General features: G+C 48.6%; 1 protein-coding gene across 2 annotated transcripts in view; it reads left to right on the plus strand.

The window, feature by feature from the left end:
* Positions 1 to 25,599, plus strand: part of LOC102446028 (adhesion G protein-coupled receptor E3-like) — a 70,615-nt gene that overhangs the window by 2,749 nt on the left and 42,267 nt on the right. The gene's annotated exons all lie outside the window — the stretch shown is intronic.

A 25,599-nucleotide genomic window follows, 5' to 3' on the forward strand; every position in this document is an offset into this window, starting at 1 on the left:
TAGCGGCTCCCTTTAGGCACTCCGCCACCCTGGCAGGAGGAGGAGATGCCAGCCACTTTGAACAGTGAATGATTTCATGCACTCCCCTGCCCAAGGTCTGGATCAGCCTGGAGGCGTGGGAGTGGCAGAGTGGTTTGGCGGGTCGCATCTTGCCCATTCCTGGTCTAGCAGCCATAGCAGGCGGATATATACCCGGGTTCTATGTCAGATCATCAGAATGGCCATACTGGCTCAAACTAAAGGTCCATCTAGCCCAGTATCATGTCTTCTGACAGTAGCCAATACCAAATGCATCAGAGAACACAACGGGCAATCACTGAGTAATTCATCCCAACACCATTCCCAGCTAGGGATATAAATGACTAGTCGACAAACCAATAAGCATAAGCTTATCAGATAGCTGAGTAGTGACTTGACTAGTTGCTCCACCTCCCCACCTCCCCCACCACCTCTATCAGAGAGGCAGCAAGGGTGGGGAGCAGGAACCAGTGATAGGGGGAGTTGGCTTAAAAGATAATTCCCCCCAGCACTGTTTCTGCAGGGCACTGCTTGCACCAGTTCCCACTGTGGCGATTCAGCCATTGAAATGTAGCAAGAACTCCAGCTTGTGCTGAGTCTAGCAGCTGCTGTTTGTGGCAGACAGGACTGGCTGCAGGCAGGGGCTGCTGCCAGAGCAGCCTGAATTCATGATTCCTTGTTGGGATCCCCACAGACAGGGACTGTTGCCAGAACAGCCTCCCCTATCCACCCTGCTGCCTCTGACAGCAGGGCTGGATGGAGGCATGGGCAAGCCAGGCAGCTGCCCAGGACACCAACTGATGAGGGGTGCCTGATGGCAGCTGTAAGGGACGCCCTTACAACTGCCATCAGGTGCTGCATGCACGGCTCCTGCAGCGCCGGCCCCGCGACGCCGGCCAGCAGCGCCCTTTCCCCCATGACCGCGGGGCCCTGCACGGCCCGGCACGCGTGCCACCAGTGCATGCGCCGGGCCGGGCTGGGCAGCGCATGTGCTGCGCGCCAGTGGCCGTGGCCAGCACACGCATGTGCTGTGCGCCCCAGGGGCGGGCCCGTGCACCCTGGAGGGACGGTCCCGTGCCACACAGGTAGGCCCGCGCATGCGCTGTACACCCAGGGGTGGTGCTGCGCTCCTGAGCCCAGGGTGCCAAAAGGGCTTGGGTCAGCCCTGTTTGACAGAGACAGGTGAGGGGGTGGGGCAGCACCATGGAGAAGATGCTGGGGGAACCGGCTTTTAAGCCAGCTCTGCCCAGCACCTACTCCTGCCCCCCTCCCCTGCTGCCTTTCATAGAGGCAGCAAGAGGGGTGGGAAAATGAATAATCAACATGCCAGTTGACTTCTCAATAAGCTTTGCTTATCAGGTAGTCCACTAGTTGAGTACTCTCTTAGGATATGTCTACACTAGCCCCCTAGTTCGAACTAGGGAGGCTAATGTAGGCATTCAAAGTTGCAAATGAAGCCCGGGATTTAAATATCCCGGGCTTTATTTGCATCTTCCCGTCCTAGCATCATTTTTAAATCCCTTTAGTCCGAACTAACTGCCCGCGGCTACACGCGTCAGTCAAACGTTAACTCGAAATAAGTCCTTAGTTCGAGTTAACTGTTACACCTTCATTTGCAACTTTGAATGCCTACATTAGCCTCCCTAGTTCAAACTAGGGGGCTAGTGTAGACATACCCTTACATTCCTAGTGTTATAATAATAATACTTGTATTTTAAAAAACCTGACTTCATTGGATTTAGACTAGAATCAGTAAGGGAAACGAGCAAAATTTGGTCAGGAGACTCTCTCTTGCTTAGCTCTTTGTAGAACATTTGAAAAACAAGTTTTTATTTTATATTTCTCTTTCAAGTGTTTCTCCTCTGTGGACTGGTACTTTCTCTGCCACCAGAGGGCACTCAAGTGACAAAGAAACCCAGTAAGTTCCCAGACTGGCAGAAATAATACCCTGTAGGAAGTGTTTCTGTCCATCGCATGAGAGTCCTGCCAGACTGTATCTTTGCCATTAGGCTGGGATTGGCATGGGCAGCTCTAGGTGGGAATATCTGGGTTCTAGAGGGAGCTCACTTGATCTGGACCATTAAGAACAGCTGAATGGTTTTTGAGCATGAGGACTAGACAGGGTCTAGGGGGAAAATGCAGATTGTCGGTCTGAAAGGATGATGAGTGAAATCTCTCTGGCATAAATCAGCAGAGCTTGGCTGAAGACAATGGAGTAATGCCAGTTTATATCAGCTGAGGGGCTGGCCCTGTCTGTCAGGCTTCATTCTTCTTTGATCGTTGTTCCCTGTGGGGAGGCAGATTAGAAAATGATCAGTCACCTGTCCATTGGTTCATTCCTGCACCCTTTGCCTCCACATGCTCTCAGCAGAGGGCATGAGGGGTACCCGTCTCTCCAGTTACTTTCCATTGTTCACAATCTGGGTCATCCAAATCCATAGCCTTTCCAGCATTCCCGCTCAAGCTTCTGCTGTGTAAATAATTTGTAAATAGTGGGACAGACCCTGTCACACCTAAGAGATTTGACAGTAGTTCTTCAGATAGTCAGTTGTTAGTTCCAACTTAGGGAGACCTGCTGATCCTCAATCTTATTTCCCCCACTGTTTGGGAATAAGAGGTGTCCCAAAGTTCCAGGCTTCAAACCCTGCCTGGCTGGCCTGTCTCCTAGGTCTTCCTGGTCAACAACCCCCATGAGAATGGGCTATGCTGCCTTGAGAGAGCGCTCATCCGGGACAGCTGCTGCTCATTTTCCACAACCTACCTGGCACTCTTGATTGTTTAGACTCCATAGACATCTTATGGAGAGCACCATTCTGCTCCCCAGCTTAAAAAGCCAAAGCCACCAGGCAGCACTCTGGTCACATCAGGTTAAAGAACATAAGAACGGTCGGACTCTGTCAAACCAAAGGTCTAACTAGCTCAGTATGGTGTCTTCTGACAGCAGCCAATGCCAATTGCCTCAGAGGGAAAGAGCAGAACAGGGAATCATCAAGTGATCCATCCCCTGTTACTCATTCCCAGCTTCTGGCAAACAGAGGCCAGGGACACCATCCCTGCCCACCATGAGCAGTATTCCCTCTAATTTTTTATAAATAAATTATATAAATTATATTAAGCAACTTACACCTGTCCAACACATTATCAATAAACTACAGCCTATACTGGAACAGGATACTAAACTCCGAGAGGCTCTGGGAGACAGACCCATAGTCTCCTATAGACAACCACCTAACCTCAAGATGATTCTTACCAACAACCACAGGACATACCACACTAATACCAACCCTGGTACCTTCCCTTTCAACAAACCCCGTTGCCAGCTTTGTCCACATGTTCACTCTGCTGATACCATTATTGGACCCAACCAAATGAGTTATAAGATCAAGAACACACATTCCTGCGCATCCAGAAATATAATTTATGCAATCATGTGCCGAAAGTGTCCATCCGCTATGTACATTGGACAAACGTCTCAGACACTTCGCCAAAGGATCAATGCCCACAAAACAGATATCAGACAGGATCACAAAGAAAAAATAGTTTCTTGCCACTTCAACCAGAAAGGACATTGTCTCAACGACTTTATTACCTGCATCCAGTTTCAAAGACCTTTTAAGTCTTCACTTCAAAGAGAATCCTCTGAACTGTCATTCATGCTTAAATTCAACACTTTACATGCAAATTTGAATAAAGATGCTAATTATCTTACCCATTACAAAGATAGCTTCCCCAATTATCACCTCTAATATCATTAGCTCACAGACATTTACCTCCCCCCTTTCCCCACCCTCCACCCCCTTTCTGTTCTGAAATTTGATTTGTCCTTTTCATATGTGTTCATTTTTTTTAATTGTATCCTTTGGTATATATGGTTGTGACAATTTTCTTCCACTATTTGATCTGAGGAAGTGGGTCTGGCCCACAAAAGCTATTAAACCATCTTGTTAGTCTTTAAAGTGCTACACAGTCCTGTTTTTTGGTATTAAATTAGCTATTCTCTGATCATCTTGTGCAGAAGCAGATTTAAACAATAGACTATATACAACAATTAATAGTTCTGCAATTTCACATTTGAGCTTTTGGTACTCTTTGGTGAATGTTGTCTGACCGTGGTGACTTATTACTGTTTAGATTAACAATTTGTTTCAAAACAAATTACCTCTCTAATGACACCTCAGTCTGGAACAGTTCCTCAGATTCTTCTCCGAAAATGAATGGTCAGGTTTGAGAATATACCTCATGTCCTCAATTGTGAAGTCTGAAGCAAAGAATTCATTTAGTTTCTCCACAATGGCATGATTGTCCTTGAGTGCTCCTTTAGCATCTCAATCATCCATTGGCCACAGTGGTTGTTTAGCAGGCTTCCTGCTTCTGATGTTCTTGACAATATTTTGCAATTTCTTTTGAATCTTTGACTAAGCTATTCTTCAATGTCTTTTATGGCCTTCCTATTATATTTTTACACTTCCCTTGCCTGAGTTTATATTCTTTTTTTATTTTACTCACTAGGCTTTACCTTCCACTTTTTAAGGTATGCCTTTTTGCCTCTGTCATCTTCTTTTACTTTGTTGTTTAGCCACAATGGCACTTTTTTGGTCCTCTTATTATGATTTTAATTTGGGTACACATTTAAGTTGTGTCTTATGTTGTCTTCAAAAATTTCTATGCAGCTTATCGAGATTTCACTTTTGACACTGTTCCCTTTTATTTCTGTTTACCAGACTTTGTCATTTTTGCATAGTTCCGCTTTCAGAAAATAAATGCCGAGATGGACTGCTGTGGCTTTCCTCTCTCCCCAGGGATGTTAAATTTAAATATATTATGGGCACTGTTACCAGTGGTTCAGCTATATTCACCTCTTGGGCCTCATCCTGGCTCCATTTAGGACTAAATCAGAAATTTCCTCCGATTTTGTGGGTTAGAACTAGCTGTCCCAAGAAGCAGTCATTTCAAGTGTCAAGAAACTTTATCTCTGCATCCCATACTGAGGTGACATGCACTCAGTCAATATGGCGTTAGTTGAAATCCCCAATTATTATGGCATTTTTTATTGTAATAGCCTCTCATTTCATAGAATCATAGGGTTGGAGAGGTCTCAGGAGGTTGACAAATCCAGCCCCCTGCAAAAAGCAGGACCAATCCCAACTAAATCATCCTAGCCAGGGCCTTGTCAATCTGGGATTTAAAAACCTCTAGGGATGGAGATTCCAGCAGCTCCATAGATAATCCACTCCAGTGCTTCACCACCTACCTATTAAAATAAAGTCCATTTGTAAATTCAGAAATGGTCCCAAAGGCGGAAGTCTGGTTGCCAGAACTGTCTTTACAGGTTTACCCACGTTGTGGGCTTGGCAGACAGGGCAAGCCAGACAGTAATCTTTGGCTGCTTGGGAGAATTTGGGAGCAAACCATTTTTTTTAAAGGATTGCTACCATCCCATCCCCCCTTTGCCAACGTGTGACAATCCATGGAGCACGGAGGCAAGGTGAGGTAGCAAGACCACTGGGGCAACAATGTGGCCATCAGAGCTGCACCACAAGTGGTCTGGGTGCAAGGTGCACCCTGCCAGTCTCCACTCCTGCTTTTCCGATTCTGGGGCTTGGTCTCGCAGGAGGGCCAGTTCTGAAAGAGACGGCGTAGGAGCTGGGGATGGTAGGAGAGAAGGGAAAAACAGCAGGTACAGGAGCAGATTTCACTACATTCCAGACAGTCCAAACTGCATAGCCTGCTACTAAAACTCCATTAGAATTATAAATGCAAAAAAACCTATCTGTGTAAAGCACAAAGTTAAGATTATTTAAGGGACTTAAATTATTCTTTCATTAAAACAACAATATTGTACACACAACAATGTTTGAAATACATATATCACAATCAAGACACAAGACAAATCTGGACAGAACACAAACTTATTATGTCCCATGGGTTTCTATTAAGTGGCTGCCCTAAGACACCCAGCACTTAATATCAGACTTCATTAGGATCCTATATCAGAAGGCACTTATCATAAAGGCACTGGAATTCCTGTAGACTGACCTACCCCCATTTTCTGTGCGCGCTTAAACAGATTCTGTAAGGCACCGAACCAAAAGTCCGCCTGCTTACACTATTCTCTTCTGCGAGTCACCGAATCAGAATCCGCCTGCTCACTCTGATCCCCCCCCTTTTTCTTGTGAGACGCTGGACCAAAATCCACCCGCTAACAGGGGTTTCCGGCACTCACCCTAGCCCGATAGAACACCACGTCCTGGCGCCTGGAGACAGCCTGGCGGAATGGGGAAATACTATGGCCTGGGGTTAGCCTCAGAGGTCAGTACTACGTCCACAAATAACAGAGAGAGATGACAAAGCTTTCCTACAGTTCCGTGTGCCGAGAGAGAGTAATGGCACTACACCAGCTTTTAGCGTCTGAACACAGAGGGTCCACCGCATGGCTGCCTCACTAGAGACACCGGTGTGCCCTTTTGGAACTGTGACATATAAGACAAGCCTAGTAGACAAAGACAGACACAGACAGACAAAAATGTTAGCCGCTCCACAAAATTGAATTCCGTAGCTCCCCTAACCCCAACGGCCGGCCGTCACTAAATCCCAAGCCCTCAACCAGGAGATTTCGTAACAGGTATCCCCTTTACCTTCTATTGAGCACTCTGAGAGGTTTGGAAGTGGAGTGCCGGTCTGTTCATATGGGCAAGTGGTGCGTTAAGAATCTCAGTGGAACCTCCAAATTGTTGAAGCAAAAAAAAACGCTCCTCTCTGTTTAGGGAGCTAACAAACAGCTTTATTAATTAATAAAGCACAGCATGAGCCAAAGGTGGTCCCAGCAGAGCCAGGCCCAGTAAGACTGGCTAATACAATCAATCTTAGTATCTTTATACCCTTAGCCAAACAGTCTGACATCAAGGCATCCAATTACAGAAATCCTCAATTAAACTTGGAAAAACGAAGCCTTATCAACAAGATGGCGGACAGGTACGAGGGAGTACATCTCCTGTCCCCAACCAGCCCAATTAACACATACCAATAGCCCATCCTGTAGGCCTCTTCTCATGGTGTGACAGAAAGTTCACTCTGATCTACGTGCTTGAGAGAAAAGCTGAAATGGTTTCTGTTATACAAGACGGCTTCTAGCTAAATATGAAAATGGTTTCTACAGCTTCTACACCTGTCAAATCCCTCCTCACTCTTCTGTAGACTAAATAAGCCCAAATCTCTCAGCCTCTCCTCATAAGTCATGTGCTTCAGCCCCCTCATTATTTTTGTTGCCCTCTGCTGGACTTTCTCCAATGAGTCCACATCCTTTCTGTAATGGGCGGTCCAGGATTGGACGTAGTACTCCAGATGTGGCCTCACCAGTGCTGAATAAAGGGAAATAATCGCTTTCCTAGATCTGTTGGCAATGCTCCTGCTAATACACCCCAATATGCCATTAGAATAATAGAACACTAGAACTGGAAGGGACCTTGAGAAGTCAGCAAGTCCTGTTCCCTGCCCTCATGGCAGGACCAAGCACGGTCTAGATCAGTGTTTCCCAATTTTAAACTAGAAATAATTTTGCGGAACCCCCAATAACAGTCTAATATATGGAGCTGAAAAAGAAGACCACAAATGAGTAAGGATAATAATAAACAAATATTAAACAAAGTCATGAGATCAACATTTAGTTTAATTTCACATATTTAAAAACAAAAGTGACATAATATTAATTATTTTTTTAAATCATAAAATGTTATTGTAATGGAATTTTCTCGCGGAACCCTTATTTTCATTTCGCGGATTCCAGGGGTTCCACAAAACACCATTTGGGAAACACTGGTCTAGATAATTCCTGACAGGTGTCTGTCTAACCTGCTCTTAAATATCTCCATAGTAATCATTTAAGATTTGTACTTCATTTGATTCTGTGCTTTCTTTCACAAATAGTGCCACTCCCCTCCCTCCTCAGCATGACCTATCTGTCCTTCCAGTAAATTTTGTACCATGGTATTACAGTGTCCCATTGATTATTCTTATACCACCAAGTTTCTGTGATGCCTATTATATCAATATCCTCATTCAGTATGAGGCACTCTAGCCCCAGGCATTTTCAAAGTCGGGTCATGGGCCTGCCTGGGTAAGCTGCTGATGGTCCATGAGACACTTTGTTTAAGTAAGCATCTGTAAGCATGTAGCCTCGCAGCTCCCCTTGGCTGCAGTTTGTCATTTACAGTCTGGGGGAGATGTGGGAACTGGCAGCTTGGTCATAACAATCTTGCAGTCCACTAAGAAGGGAGATTAGAGAGGCTATAAAAATAAAAAACTCAATAATAATGGTTGATTTCATCTAGCCCCATATTGATTAGAGATGAAGTTTCTTGACACTTTGAATGACTGCTTCTTAGAGAAGCTGGTTCTGGAACAAGAAGAGAGGCAATACTTGATTTAGTCCTAAGTGCAGCACAGGAACTGGTCCAAGAGGTTGTTGGGGAAAGCTCGCTCCTCTGGGGTACAGAGTCCCCAGAAAGGTCTGAGGCTGGAGGTCAAAGCAGTGAGGCAGGAGAGAAATCTAGAAGGAAAACTTTATTATGCATGCATGCAGGCTGACAGCTACCAGAGTGAGAGCAGCAGCAGCCCTGAGAGACAGGTTCAGGGATCCTTTATACAGTATGCTCAGACAGTTTAGTTGTTGATTGTTTTCTTTAACATATCAAAGTCTTAGCAGAAGTACTCTGAGAGGTTTCTGTTTACACCAAGTATGCTAGAAGTAAGTTTACAGTACAAAGGCACATGAGAACCTGAGTGAGGAGCCTACAAGGCAAACTGTGACAAAGATAAGGGTTTACATGACAAATTGTGACAGACTAGGAGTCTTCATGAAGTTGAGATAGGAGGCATTGTAAGGGTCTTGATTAGAGTTAAGATGATTTCTCTCTGTTACAGGGAGAGAAGCCTGGAAAACTTTTAACCCTTACAGCAGTTTTCTTTTAGAGAGTTTTGATTTCCTGCACAGTCCCCCCTTAGACACAATTGGAGTTATTTGATTTTTCTCCCACAAGGTGACTATAGCTGGATGGCTTGGAAATAGTGACCATAATATAATGAAATCTAACATTCCTTTGGTGGGAAAAAACACCATAGCAGCCCAACACTGTGGCAAAAAAAAAGCCAACATGATTCTAGGATGCATTAACAGGTGTGTTGTGAGCAAGACCCGAGAAGTCATTCTTCCGCTCTCCTCTGTGCTGATTAGGCCTCAGTTGGAGTATTGTGTCCAACTCTGGGCGCCACATTTCAAGAAAGATGTGGAGAAATTGGAGAAGGTCCAGAGCAACAAGAATGATTAAAGGTCTAGAGAAGGAAGACTAAAAGAATTGGGCTTGTTTAGTTTGGAAAAGAGAAGATTGAGAGGGGCCATGATAGCGGTTTCAAGTATCTAAAAGGGTGTCACAAGGAGGAGGGAGAAAAATTGTTCTCCTTGGCTTCTGAGGACAGGACAAGAAGCAATGGGCTTAAACTGCAGCAAGGGAGGTTTAAATTGGACATTAGGAAAAAGTTCCTAACTGTCAGGGTGGTTAAATACTGGAATAAGTTGTCCAGGGGAGTTGTGGAATCTCCATCTCTGGAGATATTTAAAAGTAGGTTAGATAAATGTCTATCAGGGATGGTCTAGACAGTACTGAGTCCTGCCATGAGGGCAGGGGACTGGACTTGATGACCACTCGAGGTTCGTTCCAGTACTAGTATTCTATGATTCTAACACTGTGGCATTTAATTTCAGAAAGGGAAACTACACAAGAATGTGGTGAATTAAACATAAATGAAAAGTTGCCGTGTCAAAAACTGGAAAGTTTTTAAAAACAACATAATAGAGGCCAACTTAAATATATTCGCCAAATTAAAAAACACAGTAAGAAAACCAAATAGTGCTACCATGGCTTACAATCAAGTAAAAGAAGCAGTGAGAGGCAAAAGCATACTTTTAAAAAGTGGAAGTTAAAGCCTAGTGAGGAAAATAGAGAGGAGGATAAACTCTGTCAAATGAAGTCTACAGAATGTAGAGATGAAGTTTCTTGACACTTTAAAAGACTTAGAGCACCTGGTTCTGGAACAAGAAGAGAGGCAATACTTGATTTAGTCCTAAGTGCAGCACAGGATCTAGTCCAAGGGGTGACTATAGCTGGACTGCTTGGAAATAGTGACCATAATATAATGAAATCTAACATTCCTTTGGTGGGAAAAAACACCACAGCAGCCCAGCACTGTGGCATTTAATTTCCAAAAGGGGAACGACACAAGAATGTGGTTAGTTAAACAGAAATGAAAAGTTGCAGTGTCAAAAGTAAAATCCTGGAAGCTGCATGGAAAGTTGTCAAAAACACCATAATAGAGGCTCAACTTAAATATATGCTCCAAATTAAAAAACACAGTAAGAAAAACAAAAAAATGCCACCATAGCTTAACAATCAAGTAAAAGAAGTGGTGAGAGGTAAAAGCATACTTTAAAAAGTGGAAGTTAAAGCCTAGTGAGGAAGATAGGAGGATAAACTCTGTAAAATGAAGTCTCAAAATGTAATTATGAATGCTAAAAAGGTATTTGAAGAACAGCCAGCCAAAAACTCAAAAAGCAATATTAATTTTTTAAGTCCATCAGAAACAGGAATCCTGCTAAACAGCCAATGGGGCCACTGAATATGTTAGGGAGAGTCCCACACCTGAGCCATTCTTTTTAGATGACAAATCTAAGGAATTATCCCAGATTGAGGTGTCATTAGAAGAGGTTTTGGAACAAATTGATAAACTAAACAGTAACAAGTTACAAGGGCCAGATGGCATTCACCCAAGAGTTCAGAAAGAACTCAAATGTGAAATTATAGAACTACTAACTATGGTTTGTAACCTATCCTTTAAACCAACTTCTGTATCAAATGACTGGAAGATAGTTAATGTGACTCCAATCTTTAAAAAGGGCTCTTGAGGTGATCCTCATAATTGCAGACCAGAAAGGTCAGTGTCAGTACTGGGCAAACTAGTTGAAATATATAGATGAATATAATTTGTTGGAGAAAAGTCATTATGGTTTCCGTAAAGGGAAATCATGCCTCACTAATCTACTCCAATTCTTTGAGGGGGTCAACAAGCATATGGACAAAGTGGATCCAGTGGACATAACTTAGATTTCCAGAAATCCTTTGACAAGGTCCCTCACCAGAGGCTCTTAAGTAAATTAAGCTGTCATGGAATAAGAGGGAAGGTTCTCTCATGGTTGATAACTGGTTAAAAGATAGGAAGCAAAGAAATAAGTGGTCTGTTTTCTGAATGGAGAGCAGAAACTAGTGGTGTCACCCAGAGGTCTGTACTGGGACCAATTCTATTCATCATATTTGCAAATGAATTGGAGAAAGGGATAAACAGGTGGCAAAATTTGAATGATGCTAAACTGCTCAACATGGTGAATGCCAAAGCAGACTGTGAAGAGCTTCAAAGGGATCTCACAAAACTAGGTGACTGGGCAACAAAATGGCAAATGAATTTTAATATTGATAAATACAAAGTAATGCACATTGGAAAATACAATCTCAAAGATAGTACAAAATGATGGGGACTAAATTAGCTGTTACTAGTTAAGAGCGAGATCTTGGAGTCATTGTGAACAGTTGTCTGAAATATCCACTCAATGTGAAGCAGCAGTCAAAAAAGCAAATAGAAAGTTAGGAGTAATTTAAAAAGGAATAGAGAATAAAACAGAGAATATCTTATTGCCTGTATATAAAACCATAGTATACCCACATCTTGAACACTATGTGCAGATGTGGTCGCTTCATTTAAAAAAAATACCTTGGCATTGGAAAAAGTTCAAAGAGCAACAAAATTATTAGGAGTTTGGAACAGGTGCAATATGAAGAGAGATTAAAAAGACTGAGACTTTTCAGCTTAGAAGAGAGGAAACTAAGGGAGAATATGATAGAGGTCTATAAAAACATGACTGATGTGGAGAAAGTGAATAAGGAAAAGTTATTTATTTGTTCCCATAGCACAAGAGCTAGGGGGTCACCAAATGAAATTGAGAGAGCAGCCTTAAAACAAACAGAAGTATTTCTTCACATAATACACAGTTAACCTATAGAACTCCTTGCCAGAGGAATTATGAAGACCAGGACTTTAACAGGGTTTAAAAAAGAACTAGATAAACTCATGGAGAACAGGTCCATCACTGGCTATTAGCCAGGATGAGTAGGAATGTTTGGCAGAGGCTGAAAATGGATGACAGGAGAAGGATCACTTGATGGTTACCTGTTCTGTTCCCTCCCTCTGGGGCATCTGGCATTGGCCACTGTAGGCAGACAGGATACTGGGCTAGGTGGACCTTTGGTGTGACCCAATATGGCTGATCTTATGTTCACTAATGCGGCCCATTCTCTAGTATTGGTTGCCCATTGCTCATCTATTTCCATCGCTCTGTTTCCATCCCTCAGATGCTCAGTAGCTGACTACAGTATTGCTGGTAAATGTTATCCTGAAATGTAATTAACCAGCTGAGGCCCCCATGCTGTGCTGTGCCCAATTTGGAAATGAGGCCTTTGAGGACCTCAGTGGCAGGCACTTCACCAGCTTTGCCGGGGACTGGAGCAGCTGGGGCGGGGCTGATTAAAATCTTAGTTCCAGGGCTAGGGAACCTGTTTTGTGTTGGGGGTTGCTGACCCACAGAAAAATTGGGGGGGGGGCACACAAGGGAGAAGCAAGAGAAAAGACACCTAACCCTCACTGATGTGGCCCCTGACTGAGAAGGAGAAGGACACTCCTCACATTCCCCTTGTACACCAGAGCCTGGAGGGCCTAAGCTAGTAGATTTTGTGTGTTCAAGCCCCGCAAGAGAATGGTGGCGGGGGAGGCTGAAGCGCCCGTGCAGAATCCCCAATACTGTGTGGGGAGCCCTGAGCCTCAGGGACTGGATCCAGGTAAGCTGGGGGGCTCCGACCAGCCCCCAGTCCTTAGTTTCCCCATGCCTGTCTTAGTGGCTAGTAATGATCCCTTCAGTTCTCCCTGTCCTGCCTCCTCCATTAGAGCTGGAGGGGAGACTGGCGCAAGTACTAGTTTCACAGCCATCCGCCCCCCACACCACTGGTGCCTGCCATTCCTTGGGGCCATGCAGTCAGTGTTGGTACAAAGGATCCAAGTGGGTCTGAGTGGGTCCGAGGCTCAGACCAGCAGGGCATACAGCAAATGGCACCATTGCTATTTCCAGATCACTGATGGGAGGGGGGAGCAGGTTCTCCCCAACCTGATTTTGGAGGTGAGGGCCTATTAAAATCTTCTCTATTCTGGGTTACTTTTCTGATACAGCATTGGAGAACATGTGTGGCTGCTGGATAGAACATTCTCCCCCAACAGCTCTTCTACCCTCCCCCCACTGCAACTTCCAGTAAAACAAGAAAAACACATAGGCAATGAAATCCTCAACAGAAAAGAAAGAAAAATTTCAACCAGCTACCAAAACATGTCCTCAGTGTCTCATCCTGCGCCACATGCTGCTGACTTTGCTCTGAACCCTCAGGAATGCCAGCCTTTCATCAGCCGTGTGCACTCAGCCCTTCACCAAATTTCTCTGCCCACAAAACTTGCTGTTACTGGACTCCGATATGAACATGCAAAACATTGTTGCAACCACTGTTACATGTTTGCACCAAATCTAGTGCAAAGTGGGCCAGGGGAAATGTTTATCAAAAGCTGTTGATTGGCTGATTCTGGGTATACGGCTCATATACTTGTATCATTTTTGTATCTGAAGTTATGAATGGTGGCACTGTGCTTGTATTTCAAATGTTTGCTTCTGGAGGCTTGGCCAACCTAGTGTGAAAGGATCGCTGGTTAAGTGGATTGCCGTTCTTCACTGACAGTGCACCTCGAGTGGGGCCAATCCACATCTGAGGAGCTTTGCTGTGAATGTTCAGACCAGCATGTAAGCAGTGGATGCTACGGAGTAATTCATGGACAGGTTACTTGCTCATGTGACAAACTCCCTCTGGGACTGCCTTTCACACAAGAACAATGGAATTCTCTCCACATGGGCAAGGGTATAAAGCGGGTCCTGGGGTTCCTCCACCTCTGTCTTCATTCCAGCTCATCACTTTTGGAGCATCTTTGCTATGAACTAAGCCCATAAGGACTGATGGCCCGTCCTAATAGAGGATGAGTTCCAGAGACTTATAAGACAGCAGATTAATCCATCTCTGCTACAAACCTGCACCAAGAACAGTGCATTTGGTGTATGTAATTTGATTCCTTTAACAATTTTACTCACAACTCCTTTCTTTCTTTCTTTCTTTCTTTCTTTCTTTCTTTCTTTCTTTCTTTCTTTCTTTCTTTCTTTCTTTCTTTCTTTCTTTCTTTCTTTCTTTCTTTCTTTCTTTCTTTCTTTCTTAACCCTTTAGATTTTAAAGGACTGGCCCAGTGTGCTCTTTTAGGTAAGATCTGAGGTAAAAATTGACCTGGGAATGTGGCTAGTCTTTGGGATTGGGAGAACCTGTTTGGATTTGGTAACCTCTCTGTCACGAGGCCGCCTGTCCGGGCCGCTGCCCCTCCTGTTGCCCCTAGGCCGCGCTCAGGATACCACTTGACTCTGGGTCACCGGGCGGAGTGGGGGGTCCGGGCCCGCCCTCTCTCCGGACCCCAACCCAGGGCCCTGACACTGAGAGGTGCCCTCTCAGTGGTAGCAGGGGGGGCCGGTACCCCAAAACGCCCCTGCTCTCGGGTTACACAGCCCGCCCTGGGTCTTGCTCCACTCCGCCGACCCTCACTGCTCCGGGTACCCGCCTGTCCCTGCGGGCTCCCCGCTGCCTTGGCTGCCTCCTTGCCTGGCTCCCGTGGCTTGTTCCTCCCTCGCTCGGGCCCCTCCTCCGGCTGGCTTGGCTGCCGCAGGTCTCACCCCCGCTGCCGTTGGCTCCTGCTCCGCCGCCGCTGGCTCCTGCCCCGCTGCCGCTGGCTCCTGCTCCACCGCCGCTGGCTCCTGCCCCGCTGCCGCTGGCTCCTGCCCAGTCGGGTCCGCTGGCCCCGCCGGTTCCGCCCCCCTTCCCCTGGCCTCCCCGGCTCCTTTTATCCCCCCTCCCCTTGCCGTCCCTGGCGTTGCTCTCCCGACGTCATCACCGGCGCGCCCCGGCGCCGCGTGATGACGTGTCCCTCCGCCCCCGCTCGGGCCTGCCGCGCTGATTGCCGGCTCCGCGGCGGCCCCATCTGCCTCGCTCGAGTGGCGGGGTTGCTCCACCCCGTCACACACCTCCCCCCTTTGCAAAGTTCCTACACCCCCCGGTTGCTTGTCACCCGGCAACCGTGAGAGGCAGTCTGCATTCTCATTGTCCTTGCCGGGTCTGTGTTTGACTTCGAAACGAAAAGGTTGTAAACTTAAATACCACTGCATTATCCGCGCGTTATTGTCCTTCATGGTCTGCATCCACTTCAGGGGTTCGTGGTCCGTCACCAGCGTGAAGGCATTGCCTGTAAGGAAATAGCGCAGAGAGTCTATGGCCCATTTGACGGCTAACGCTTCCTTTTCAATCACTGCGTAGTTTTTTTCCCTAGGGAACAGCTTGCGGCTCAGGTAGGCTACGGGGTACTCCGTGCCCTCATCCTCCTGCGCGAGAACCGCTCCGAGCCCCACTTCGGAGGCATCGGTTTGTAATATGAACGGTTTTTCGAAATCAGGTGGCCGTAACACTGGCCCTGACATCAGGCACTGGCGGAGCGCCTCAAAGGCCCGCACCCCTTGGGGCGTCCACACCACCCTTTGGGGGCGATCTTTCTTTGTAAGGTCTGTTAGCGGGGCCGCCAGTGAGGCAAAGTGGTTTATAAACCGCCGGTAATACCCCGCGAGGCCTAAAAACTGGCGGACTTGTCGCTTGGTGTGGGGCCGAGGGTAGTCTCTAATGGCTTGTACCTTGTCCAGCAGTGGTTTTAACCGCCCCCTCCCCACCGTGTATCCCAGGTACGATACTTCCCTGTTTCCGAATTGGCACTTCTTGGGGTTTGCCGTGAGTCCTGCTCGTTGGAGCGCCCGCAGGACAGCTTCCAGCTGTTGCAGATGGTCCTCCCAGGTCCTACTAAAGACGACAATGTCGTCTATATATGCCGTGGCGTATTCGCGGTGGTCTTCTAATATCTCGTCCATCATCCGCTGGAATGTAGCTGCCGCGCCGTGCAGCCCGAATGGCATGGTGACGAATTGGAAAAGCCCAAACGGGGTAGCGAACGCTGTCTTCTCTCGGGCTGCCGGTGCTAAGGGTATTTGCCAATACCCCTTTGTGAGGTCGATTGTCGACAAATACTCTGCCTGCCCCAACCGTTCCAGCAGCTCGTCTACTCTGGGCATGGGGTACGCGTCAAACTTAGACACGGCGTTCAGCTTACGGAAGTCAATGCAGAAACGTGTCGCTCCGTCTTTTTTTGGCACTAGCACGATGGGGCTCCGCCACTCACTCCGCGATTTCTCCACTACTCCCCACCGTGTCATGTCCTGCAGTTCCCTTTGGACTGTGTCCCACAACTTCCGGGGGATGGGGCGCACTGGGTCTCGAACCTTTTTTCCCGACTCCGTGGTGATTTCGTGTTGTACTAGGCTCGTTCTCCCAGGTCGGCTCGTTAGGCTGGCCGCTGCCCGTTGCAACACTGCCCGTAGTTGGCCCTGCTGAACCTGATTTAGCTCCTTCCCCACAGGGCTAGCTGCCCAGGTGACCTCTTCCTCGCCCCAGGGCCCAAACTCGATCTCTGTACTCAAGGCCTCTGCTAGGGGCTCTTCCCGTGGTACCCACCGTTTTAATAGGTTAATGTGGTACACCTGGCTTTGACGGTGCCTACCCCCCACTTGGACTTCATAGTCTACCTCTCCAATCTTTTTAATGACCCGGTACGGCCCTTGCCACTTGGCCAACAGCTTGGACTCCCCTGTTGGCAGCAGCACCAAGACCGGGTCACCCGGACTGAGGGTCCTCGGCCGTGTCCCCCTATCGTAGTGGCGGGCTTGGGTTTCTTGAGCTTTCTCCAGGTTTTCCCGTGCCCACCTCCCTATGGTCCTCATACGGTCCCGTAGCTTAATTACGTATTGGACGGCCCCCAGTGCGGAGGACGTCTGCTCTTCCCACCCTTCCCGCACTAAGTCTAGTATACCCCGCGGCCGCCGGCCGTACAATAGTTCAAACGGCGAGAACCCCACCGATGACTGTGGTACCTCCCGTACCGCGAAGAGCAGGGGCGGTAGCAGCTTGTCCCAATCGTGTGGATCATCCTCCACCAATCGCCGTAGCATCGCCTTCAAAGTTTGATTAAATCGTTCGACGAGGCCGTCCGTCTGGGGGTGGTAGGCCGCGGTGCGGATCTTCTTCACCTGCAGCCAGTTGCATAGCTCCTTCATTAGCCGCGACACCAGATTCGTGCCCTGGTCGGTCAAAATCTCCTTTGGGAGTCCAACACGGGCGAACATCTTTACGAGCTCGTCGGCTATCGCGGCTGCAGTGGTCTTGCGTAGGGGCACGGCCTCCGGATAACGCGTCGCGTAGTCAACTACCACCAAAATGTACTGATGCCCCCTCCGGGTGCGCTCCAGGGGTCCTATCAGGTCCATGCCTATTCGCTCAAAGGGTTCCGATACCAGCGGCATGGGCACTAGGGCGGCTCGGGGTACCCGGGCCCCAGAGGTCCGTTGGCATTGCGGGCACGACCGGCAGAAATCCTTAATGTTCTGGTACACCCCTGGCCAATAAAACCTCTGGAGCACCCGTTGCTGCGTTTTCTCAGTCCCCAGGTGCCCTGCCCAATGATTGTTATGGGCCATCTCCATCACCCGCCACCGATACGCCTTCGGCACGACCAATTGGGTTGCCCCATCTCCTAGCCCCGGGACCCGATACAGCCGATCCCCCTGGATCTTGAAATATGGGCCTTGCCCGGGCCTCTGCTCGGCCTCTTCGCCCTCCCCCGGGGTGCTCAGTGCGTTCTCCCATGCGTGCTGTAGCGTCGGGTCTTCCCGCTGCAGGACTAGAAAGTCGCCCTTATCGATCTCTAGGGCTGCCAATGACTCTCCCCTCCCCGGTTCCTGCGGGGGCAGCGGCCCCGCGTCCTCCTCCTGGGTGGCCCATGCCTCGTGCGTGCCTCCCTGGTCGCGGGGGTCCCATTCCCCCAGGAGCCGCCGCAGTCCGGGCCAGTCTCTGCCCAGTAACACGGGGCAGGGTAGCCGGGGTGTTATTGCTACTCGCAGATCCCCGCCCTGTTGCCCGTCGTGTATCTTCACCCAGGTCGTGGGGTACGACCTAGTGTCCCCATGCACGCATTTAATCCACACCGGGGTTCGGGTGCGCACCCCTTTCCCTAGCGCGTCTCGCCGCACTAGCGTCTGCCCGCACCCCGAGTCCAGTACGGCCTCCACTGCCTCCCCATTTAGGCGTACCTGCCCTGTTATACGGGCCCGGCTTACCTCCGATCGCGGCCCTCTCTGGGGTTTGGGCTGTCCGAACGTGCAGTCCATCATGGGGCATTCCCGGCGGAAGTGGCCCTCCTGGCCGCACTGGAAGCACGTCGGTTTTACTTGGGGGCCCGATGCTTCTTCCGTGCCCCTTTCGGCCCCGGTCCGTGCTTCCACTCTCTCGCGGTGCTCGGCCCCGCGCCACACTGGGGCTAATCGCCGTTCCGGCCCTCGGGTTGGGGGGCTTCTGGCCCTGGGCCCTGTGTTACCCCGCCCTTCCTTCCCTCTGGGGCTGGGGTCTCCCCGACCCGCCGGGTTGGTCACGGACCCTATCTTGCCGTGTCCTACTGGTGCCTCGGCCGCCATGAAGTGCTCCATGAGCGTCACGGCTTCTTCCATAGTCCCGGGCAGGTGTCGGCGTACCCATTGCTGGCCCTCCGCGGGGAGCACCTGCAAGTACTGCTCAAGTACCACCAGGTCCGCCACCTGGGCTGCTGTCTTATTAGATGGCTCCAGCCACCGCAGCCCGGCTTCCCGGATCCGTTGGGCGACCGCTCGGGGGCGCTCCCCCGCTCCGTACTTTGCTGCTCGAAACCGCTGCCTGTACGTCTCTGGGGAAATGCCCATCTGGTCGAGGATCGCCTCCTTGACCTTGTAATAGCACAACGCGTCGCGGTCCGATAAGCTTCGGTAGGCGAGCTGCGCTGGGCCGGATAGGTAGGGGGCGAGTATCGTAGCCCAGTGCTCCTGGGGCCAACGGGCTGCTATGGCCACCCGCTCGAACGTCACTAGGAACGCTTCGGTATCGTCCTCCTCCCCCAATTTGGCGAGCCTGATGGGTAGTCGTACTGGGCCCGTCATGTCCTCCTCCCCCTCGTCGGTGGGTCCCGCCGGCCTTGTCCCATCCCTCAGCTCCCGAACTAGCTGTTTCTGCTGCTCCCTAAATTCGGCTGTCAGTTGCCGCAATGCCTCTGTCTGTTGACTCTGTAATTGACGCTGGCTATCCACCAGCCACTCCACGACTTTGTCCCCATCCATGGTGCCTCAACCTATTCGGGGTGGCAATGGAAATGGAAGAGGGGGAAGGGACCAAGACCGAAAGAAAAACGAGGCCCCTCTCCTCCTGTGCCCTCCGCTACAGGGCCGCCGCTACCCACATTCTCCACCACGTGTCACGAGGCCGCCTGTCCGGGCCGCCGCCCCTCCTGTTGCCCCTAGGCCGCGCTCAGGATACCACTTGACTCTGGGTCACCGGGCGGAGTGGGGGGTCCGGGCCCGCCCTCTCTCCGGACCCCAACCCAGGGCCCTGACACTGAGAGGTGCCCTCTCAGTGGTAGCAGGGGGGGCCGGTACCCCAAAACGCCCCTGCTCTCGGGTTACACAGCCCGCCCTGGGTCTTGCTCCACTCCGCCGACCCTCACTGCTCCGGGTACCCGCCTGTCCCTGCGGGCTCCCCGCTGCCTTGGCTGCCTCCTTGCCTGGCTCCCGTGGCTTGTTCCTCCCTCGCTCGGGCCCCTCCTCCGGCTGGCTTGGCTGCCGCAGGTCTCACCCCCGCTGCCGTTGGCTCCTGCTCCGCCGCCGCTGGCTCCTGCCCCGCTGCCGCTGGCTCCTGCTCCACCGCCGCTGGCTCCTGCCCCGCTGCCGCTGGCTCCTGCCCAGTCGGGTCCGCTGGCCCCGCCGGTTCCGCCCCCCTTCCCCTGGCCTCCCCGGCTCCTTTTATCCCCCCTCCCCTTGCCGTCCCTGGCGTTGCTCTCCCGACGTCATCACCGGCGCGCCCCGGCGCCGCGTGATGACGTGTCCCTCCGCCCCCGCTCGGGCCTGCCGCGCTGATTGCCGGCTCCGCGGCGGCCCCATCTGCCTCGCTCGAGTGGCGGGGTTGCTCCACCCCGTCACACTCTCACTTGTGTAGGGAGTGACATTGAGGGTGGCACAGGAGAAGCTGGAGTGTCTACTCTAAGGGGGTTGTTTGTGTGATTTCTTGCTAGCTAGTGAGGCAAGCAGAAGTGTTCCTTGTGATTGGTTTGGTGCCTTATAAAGGAAGACACCTCCCGGCACCAGTGTTGGGTTGTAAATAGCTTTGTCTCTAAGCAATTTGCACTGAATTGACCCTTTCAGCGGTGCCCCCAGAAATCCCATTATGTTACATCCACTGCTGCACCAAACAGCCAACAGCACTGGAGAAGAACTGAGCTGGCCAGGGGAGCAGAGCTCAGGACATAGGGAGCAGTTGGTGGTATATGGGCATGTGTATCTCAGCCACGGGTAAGCAGGGAGCCTTGCTAGCTTTTGTGTTTGGGTGTTGCCTCCCTCCTTGGCGTGGTGGTAGTTGGTAGTCTGGTTCCAGCAGCCTCTGCACGGAGCTCAGTTTCCTTAATGTTGACATAGGGTTGCTTCTGACTACATTCCTTATTCTTGATAAACTCTCCGTTTCGAGTCCATGGGCTAGTTTGGGGCTTAACTCCATCCCAGAGCAGGTGGCAGCTCATAATATAAGGCTCAACCTGGCTATATCTACAGTTCTACTTTGGTAACTGGTGTTATGTCATGGGGAGTTTTACAGTATAGGAAGAAATCAGTGGAAATGCAGAGAGCTTGAGTAGTTGCAAGTGTCCTTTTTATTGCATAGCACAGAACTAACTAGGACAAGCCCAGAGTAGCTGGGCTGACCCCAGTGACCTACTCAGTTACTATAACAACAAGATCTATATCTACAACCCAATACACAACAACTGGTGTTCCTGAATCCAACCCTTAGGGACATCTACTCAGAGCAGCTTTGCCAACTCTCACTCAAGCAGGCACAGCTGAGCTCACACTTGTCTTCAATAAGGCACTTGACCAAGGAAGCTTTGGAGAATTCAGTCTTTGTTGGCAGGACAATATAATGAGGCCCCAATGAATGACCCACCATGCATGCTATCATAGACTCCGTTGGCCAATAGCAAACAGGAGAGCAAAGAAATTTGTTTAGCCACCAGGAATGTGTTGTTCAGAAGCCGACAGAGGAGGAAAAAAAGCAGGTGAACAATACCCCACTGCTCACCACAATCCAAACAGGACAGAACTAATCACCAGGAAAACATCTGTGACGGGAATTCATTGAACAGAAATGGAGTTTATAAAGGCAAAACTCACAAGTTTGTGCAGTGGTTTTTATCGATGGAAGGTTGATCTATAATTGAAGAAGCATGTTTGTTACACTGATCAGACCAGAGCTGTTCCTTTAGGAGGGGGCCACAAGAAAAGAGGACCTGGTAAGAACTACACCTGAGAGTGTTAATAGGAGAAATAGCTTGAGTGTGTTTCTTTGTCTCTTTTCACCATGAGCTTACAGATTCCTGAATGGGAGGAGAGGAGAGCCCTAAGGACTCAGGAATCACTCCCTTTAAGACTCCGCTTTATGGGACCTCTGACAAGGACCATATGTCAAGAATCAGGGTCAGGCAGAGCCTGTCTCCAGGCAACCTAATAAGCACAGCCGGCCTGTACTAAGGTGCCTGATGGGTGTAAAGCCTCGGCAGGCCAGCTATTAAGCCCAGCAGCAACACTTCAGTAGCTGTTCAAAGCTTTTATCCATTTCTGTGATAGCTCCAGCATTGATTCTGCCCTGCTCCTGCCTTGCCTCACACCAGGTAATCTGGTTCTGACCCTTAGCTCCAATTCCTCACCTCTGGCTTTGGCTCTGACCTTTGGCTTTGCATCTAGTTCTGACTCTAATATGGAACCTGGATTCCCACTCCTGGCTCCTGCTCCAGTCTCTGATCTTGGCTGCTGGCATTTTGTCTCTAGCTGTAACCATTGGCTCTGGTTCTTGGCTACCAACTCCCGGTCTGCCCTCTAGACTTAACCACCCATGTCCCATTCTCTGACACCCTCAAGCATGGATAGTCCGTTACCACCTGTTTTATCTCCTTTATCAGAGACATCATCTACATTAACCCTGTTACTGCAACATCACTTGGAACATGACTGATGGTCTGTCTGCATCTCCAAGATGATAGCTGCAGATAAGGGCTGAAACTTGGACAGCATCATCTCTTGTCTATAATTTTGTCGAAATCAACTCTCTGGTGATCTGTCTTCCAAGATTCAATTTGGTGGGTCTAACAAGGACCGCTAATATGAATGCAGATGGCACCCCCATTGACTGCGGTATTCCACAAGGTCACAAGAAATAAGGGAAGTTGATGGGAGAATTTCTCCCCTTTGACCTCCTGCAGTGAGGACTCCACCAAAATTTGTTTTGAGGCACATTGACTCCACCTATGCGTTTCTCATAGCTGCAGTTGCATATCTTAAATTGAATTTCTGGTGTAGAGTAGACCTGGCTTCGTGAATAAGTAACCACACTGTAATCTGGAGAAAGATCTGGTTTCCTGTTTGTTTCTTGTTCAGAAGAGCCTCTTCTCAGAAAATGACAGGAGATTATTGCTGCACCACCTTAGATGACTAGTGAAAGAAAGATTTAATAAGAATTCCAGCCCACTAAAATCTCTGACTGGTATGTTAGCAACCAGCCACTCAGTGTGGGCTCATCTTAAGTTTTCCTGAATGCAGGATTGAAAGGATTAATTGTGACTAGGGATATTAACTCACAATTCATTTACTAGACAAGTAGTCAATGAAATTTCCATCGACTAGTCGATAGGCACTTCTGTCTTCCACTGTTGAAATGTAGAAGAGCCCCAGCGGAGGCGGTTGTGCATTTCAATGTTGGAATGCTGCCTGGAGCCCAGGACCAGAAGGAAGTCTCACTGACTCCAGGCTCCACGTGAGCGCTTCTGCTTTGAAATGGACTAGAGCCCCAGTGGAGGCTGTTGTACATTTCAAAGCAGAAGCATTCACATGGAGCCTGGCATCAGTAAGGGACTCAGAGTTCCATGCTGGCCCCAGGTTCCATGCTACACTTCCTCTTTGAAATGCACAAGAGAACCCACTAGGGACTCTTGTACATTTCAAAGCTGGCACTGAACCTGAGGTCAGCTGGGGGTCCCCAGCTGATTTTGGGGGTCCCCAGCTGATTCTGGGCTCCCCTGGCATTTAAAAGTGGCAGCGCCGCTTGGAGCCCAGGATCAGCTGGGGACTCCTCAGCTGACCCCAGGATCAGTTTCAAAGGGGGCAGTGCCACATGGAGCCCGGGTTCCATGTGTGGCTGCTGCTTTGAAGTACCTCATCTTTCCCCCCTTTTGCTGCCTCTATCTGGCATTTGCTTATCGGGTAGTCGACTAGTCCTTAACATTCCTAATTGTGACCAGATACATAACACCAGTTAATATTAACGTGAGGGAAGGAACAGTGGCCAGAATAGGGAAATGACATAGGGTATGTCTACACTACCCTCCTAGTTCGAACTAGGAGGGTAATGTAGGCATACTGCACTTGCAAATGAAGCCCGGGATTTGAATTTCCCGGGCTTCATTTGCATAAGCGGGGAGCCGCCATTTTTAAAACCCCGCTGGTTCGAACCCCGTGCAGCGCGGCTACACGGGGCTCGAACTAGGTAGTTCGAACTAGGCTTCCTATTCCGAACTACCGGTACACCTCGTTCCACGAGGAGCGTTGGAACGAGGTGTACCGGTAGTTCGGAATAGGAAGCCTAGTTCGAACTATCTAGTTCGAGCCCCGTGTAGCCGCGTTGCACGGGGTTCGAACCAGCGGGGTTTTAAAAATGGCGGCTCCCCGCTTATGCAAATGAAGCCCGGGAAATTCAAATCCCGGGCTTCATTTGCAAGTGCAGTATGCCTACATTACCCCGCTAGTTCGAACTAACGGGGTAGTGTAGACATACCCATATAGACTAGCAAAGAATATTTTTAGCTAAGTTAGATCTATGCAACTTGGCAGTGTCTGTTGAAATTCACACCAGAGTACTTAAGAAGCTAGCTGAAGCAACCTCTGAACCATTGGTGATTACCTTCCAGATCTCTTGGAGGATGGGCAAGGTTCCTAATGTTGCCTGATTTAAGATTGCTTATAAATTTTGTTACCACCTTTAGAGTTGATAGGTTTTTGTTTTAAGACTAGGCTTAATATTTAATGATTTTCTTGTTGAGAATTCTGATGTGCACAGTTGCAACTCTTACTCTGTAGGAACTTTTGTATATTTATAAATATAATTTATTAATACATTTAGCACAGATACAAACAAGGTAGGGAATGCACATTTATATTTTTATATCACATACTTGCGTCATTTGTTTTTAGAACAACTGAGGTGTTAGCCCTTATCTTTCTCATCACCTTCACCTTTCCCATCATTAGCAGTGGGCTTATACCTATTAGATTTGTATTTTAGAATAATGAAAATAATAATTCCTGATTTATAATCTATTTTTAATTCAACATTTACACCAGAGGTTTAAACAAATTTATTACCCTTTAAATTAATTATGGAATAGTTTGTTTTGCTTTATTTATATTCTTATTAATTTTATTAGGGTTTTTATGAGCTAACAATTATATATTGCTTTGTTTTCCACCAAAGTCAGATATTTTGGAATAAAACAGAAATTTGGATATGTGACAGGACACTTCAAGGTACACATTTTTGTATATATCTATAGGCAAGCAAACAGGATAGCCCTATAGTCTACACTAACAAGGACAAACAGTGCCTGTCTTCCAAAAAAAAGGGCAGAACTGAGGAATTATAGACCAGACAGCCTAACTCAGTTCCCAGAAAGATACTGGAACAAATGATTACATTACCAATTTATTTAACCTTAGAGGAAAATAAAGTGATGAGGAATATCCTTTTGTCAAGAATAAATCATGCCACACAGATGCAATTTCCTTCATAGGCATGTAGGCTAGTAGATGAGGGAAAGAGGTATAGAATTTAATAAGTCTTTCAATACAGTCCTAGAAACCATAGAATCATAGAGCTGGAAGAAACCTCAGAAGGTCATCAAGTCTAGCCCCCTGCCCAAGGCAGGACCAATCCCAACATGACATTTTCCTTCTTCAAATAAGGAAACGTGCTAGTTTCCTCTAGTCTATAAGGAGGGTGCAAAATTTGTCAGGGGGGTATAGAGACTCCCTGGCTTGACAGCAAAACTGCAGTACAAGTCTGAGGTTTCTGGTGTACCACAAAGGAAATGTGAGTCTACAGTGTGAGGCTGTTGATAAGAGTCAGATGTCACTCTGGGATGTATAGC

The sequence above is a fragment of the Pelodiscus sinensis genome, chromosome 31, assembly GCF_052426305.1.
Source record: "Pelodiscus sinensis isolate ZL-2025 chromosome 31, ASM5242630v1, whole genome shotgun sequence".
In the NCBI taxonomy this organism is placed as follows: domain Eukaryota; kingdom Metazoa; phylum Chordata; order Testudines; family Trionychidae; genus Pelodiscus; species Pelodiscus sinensis.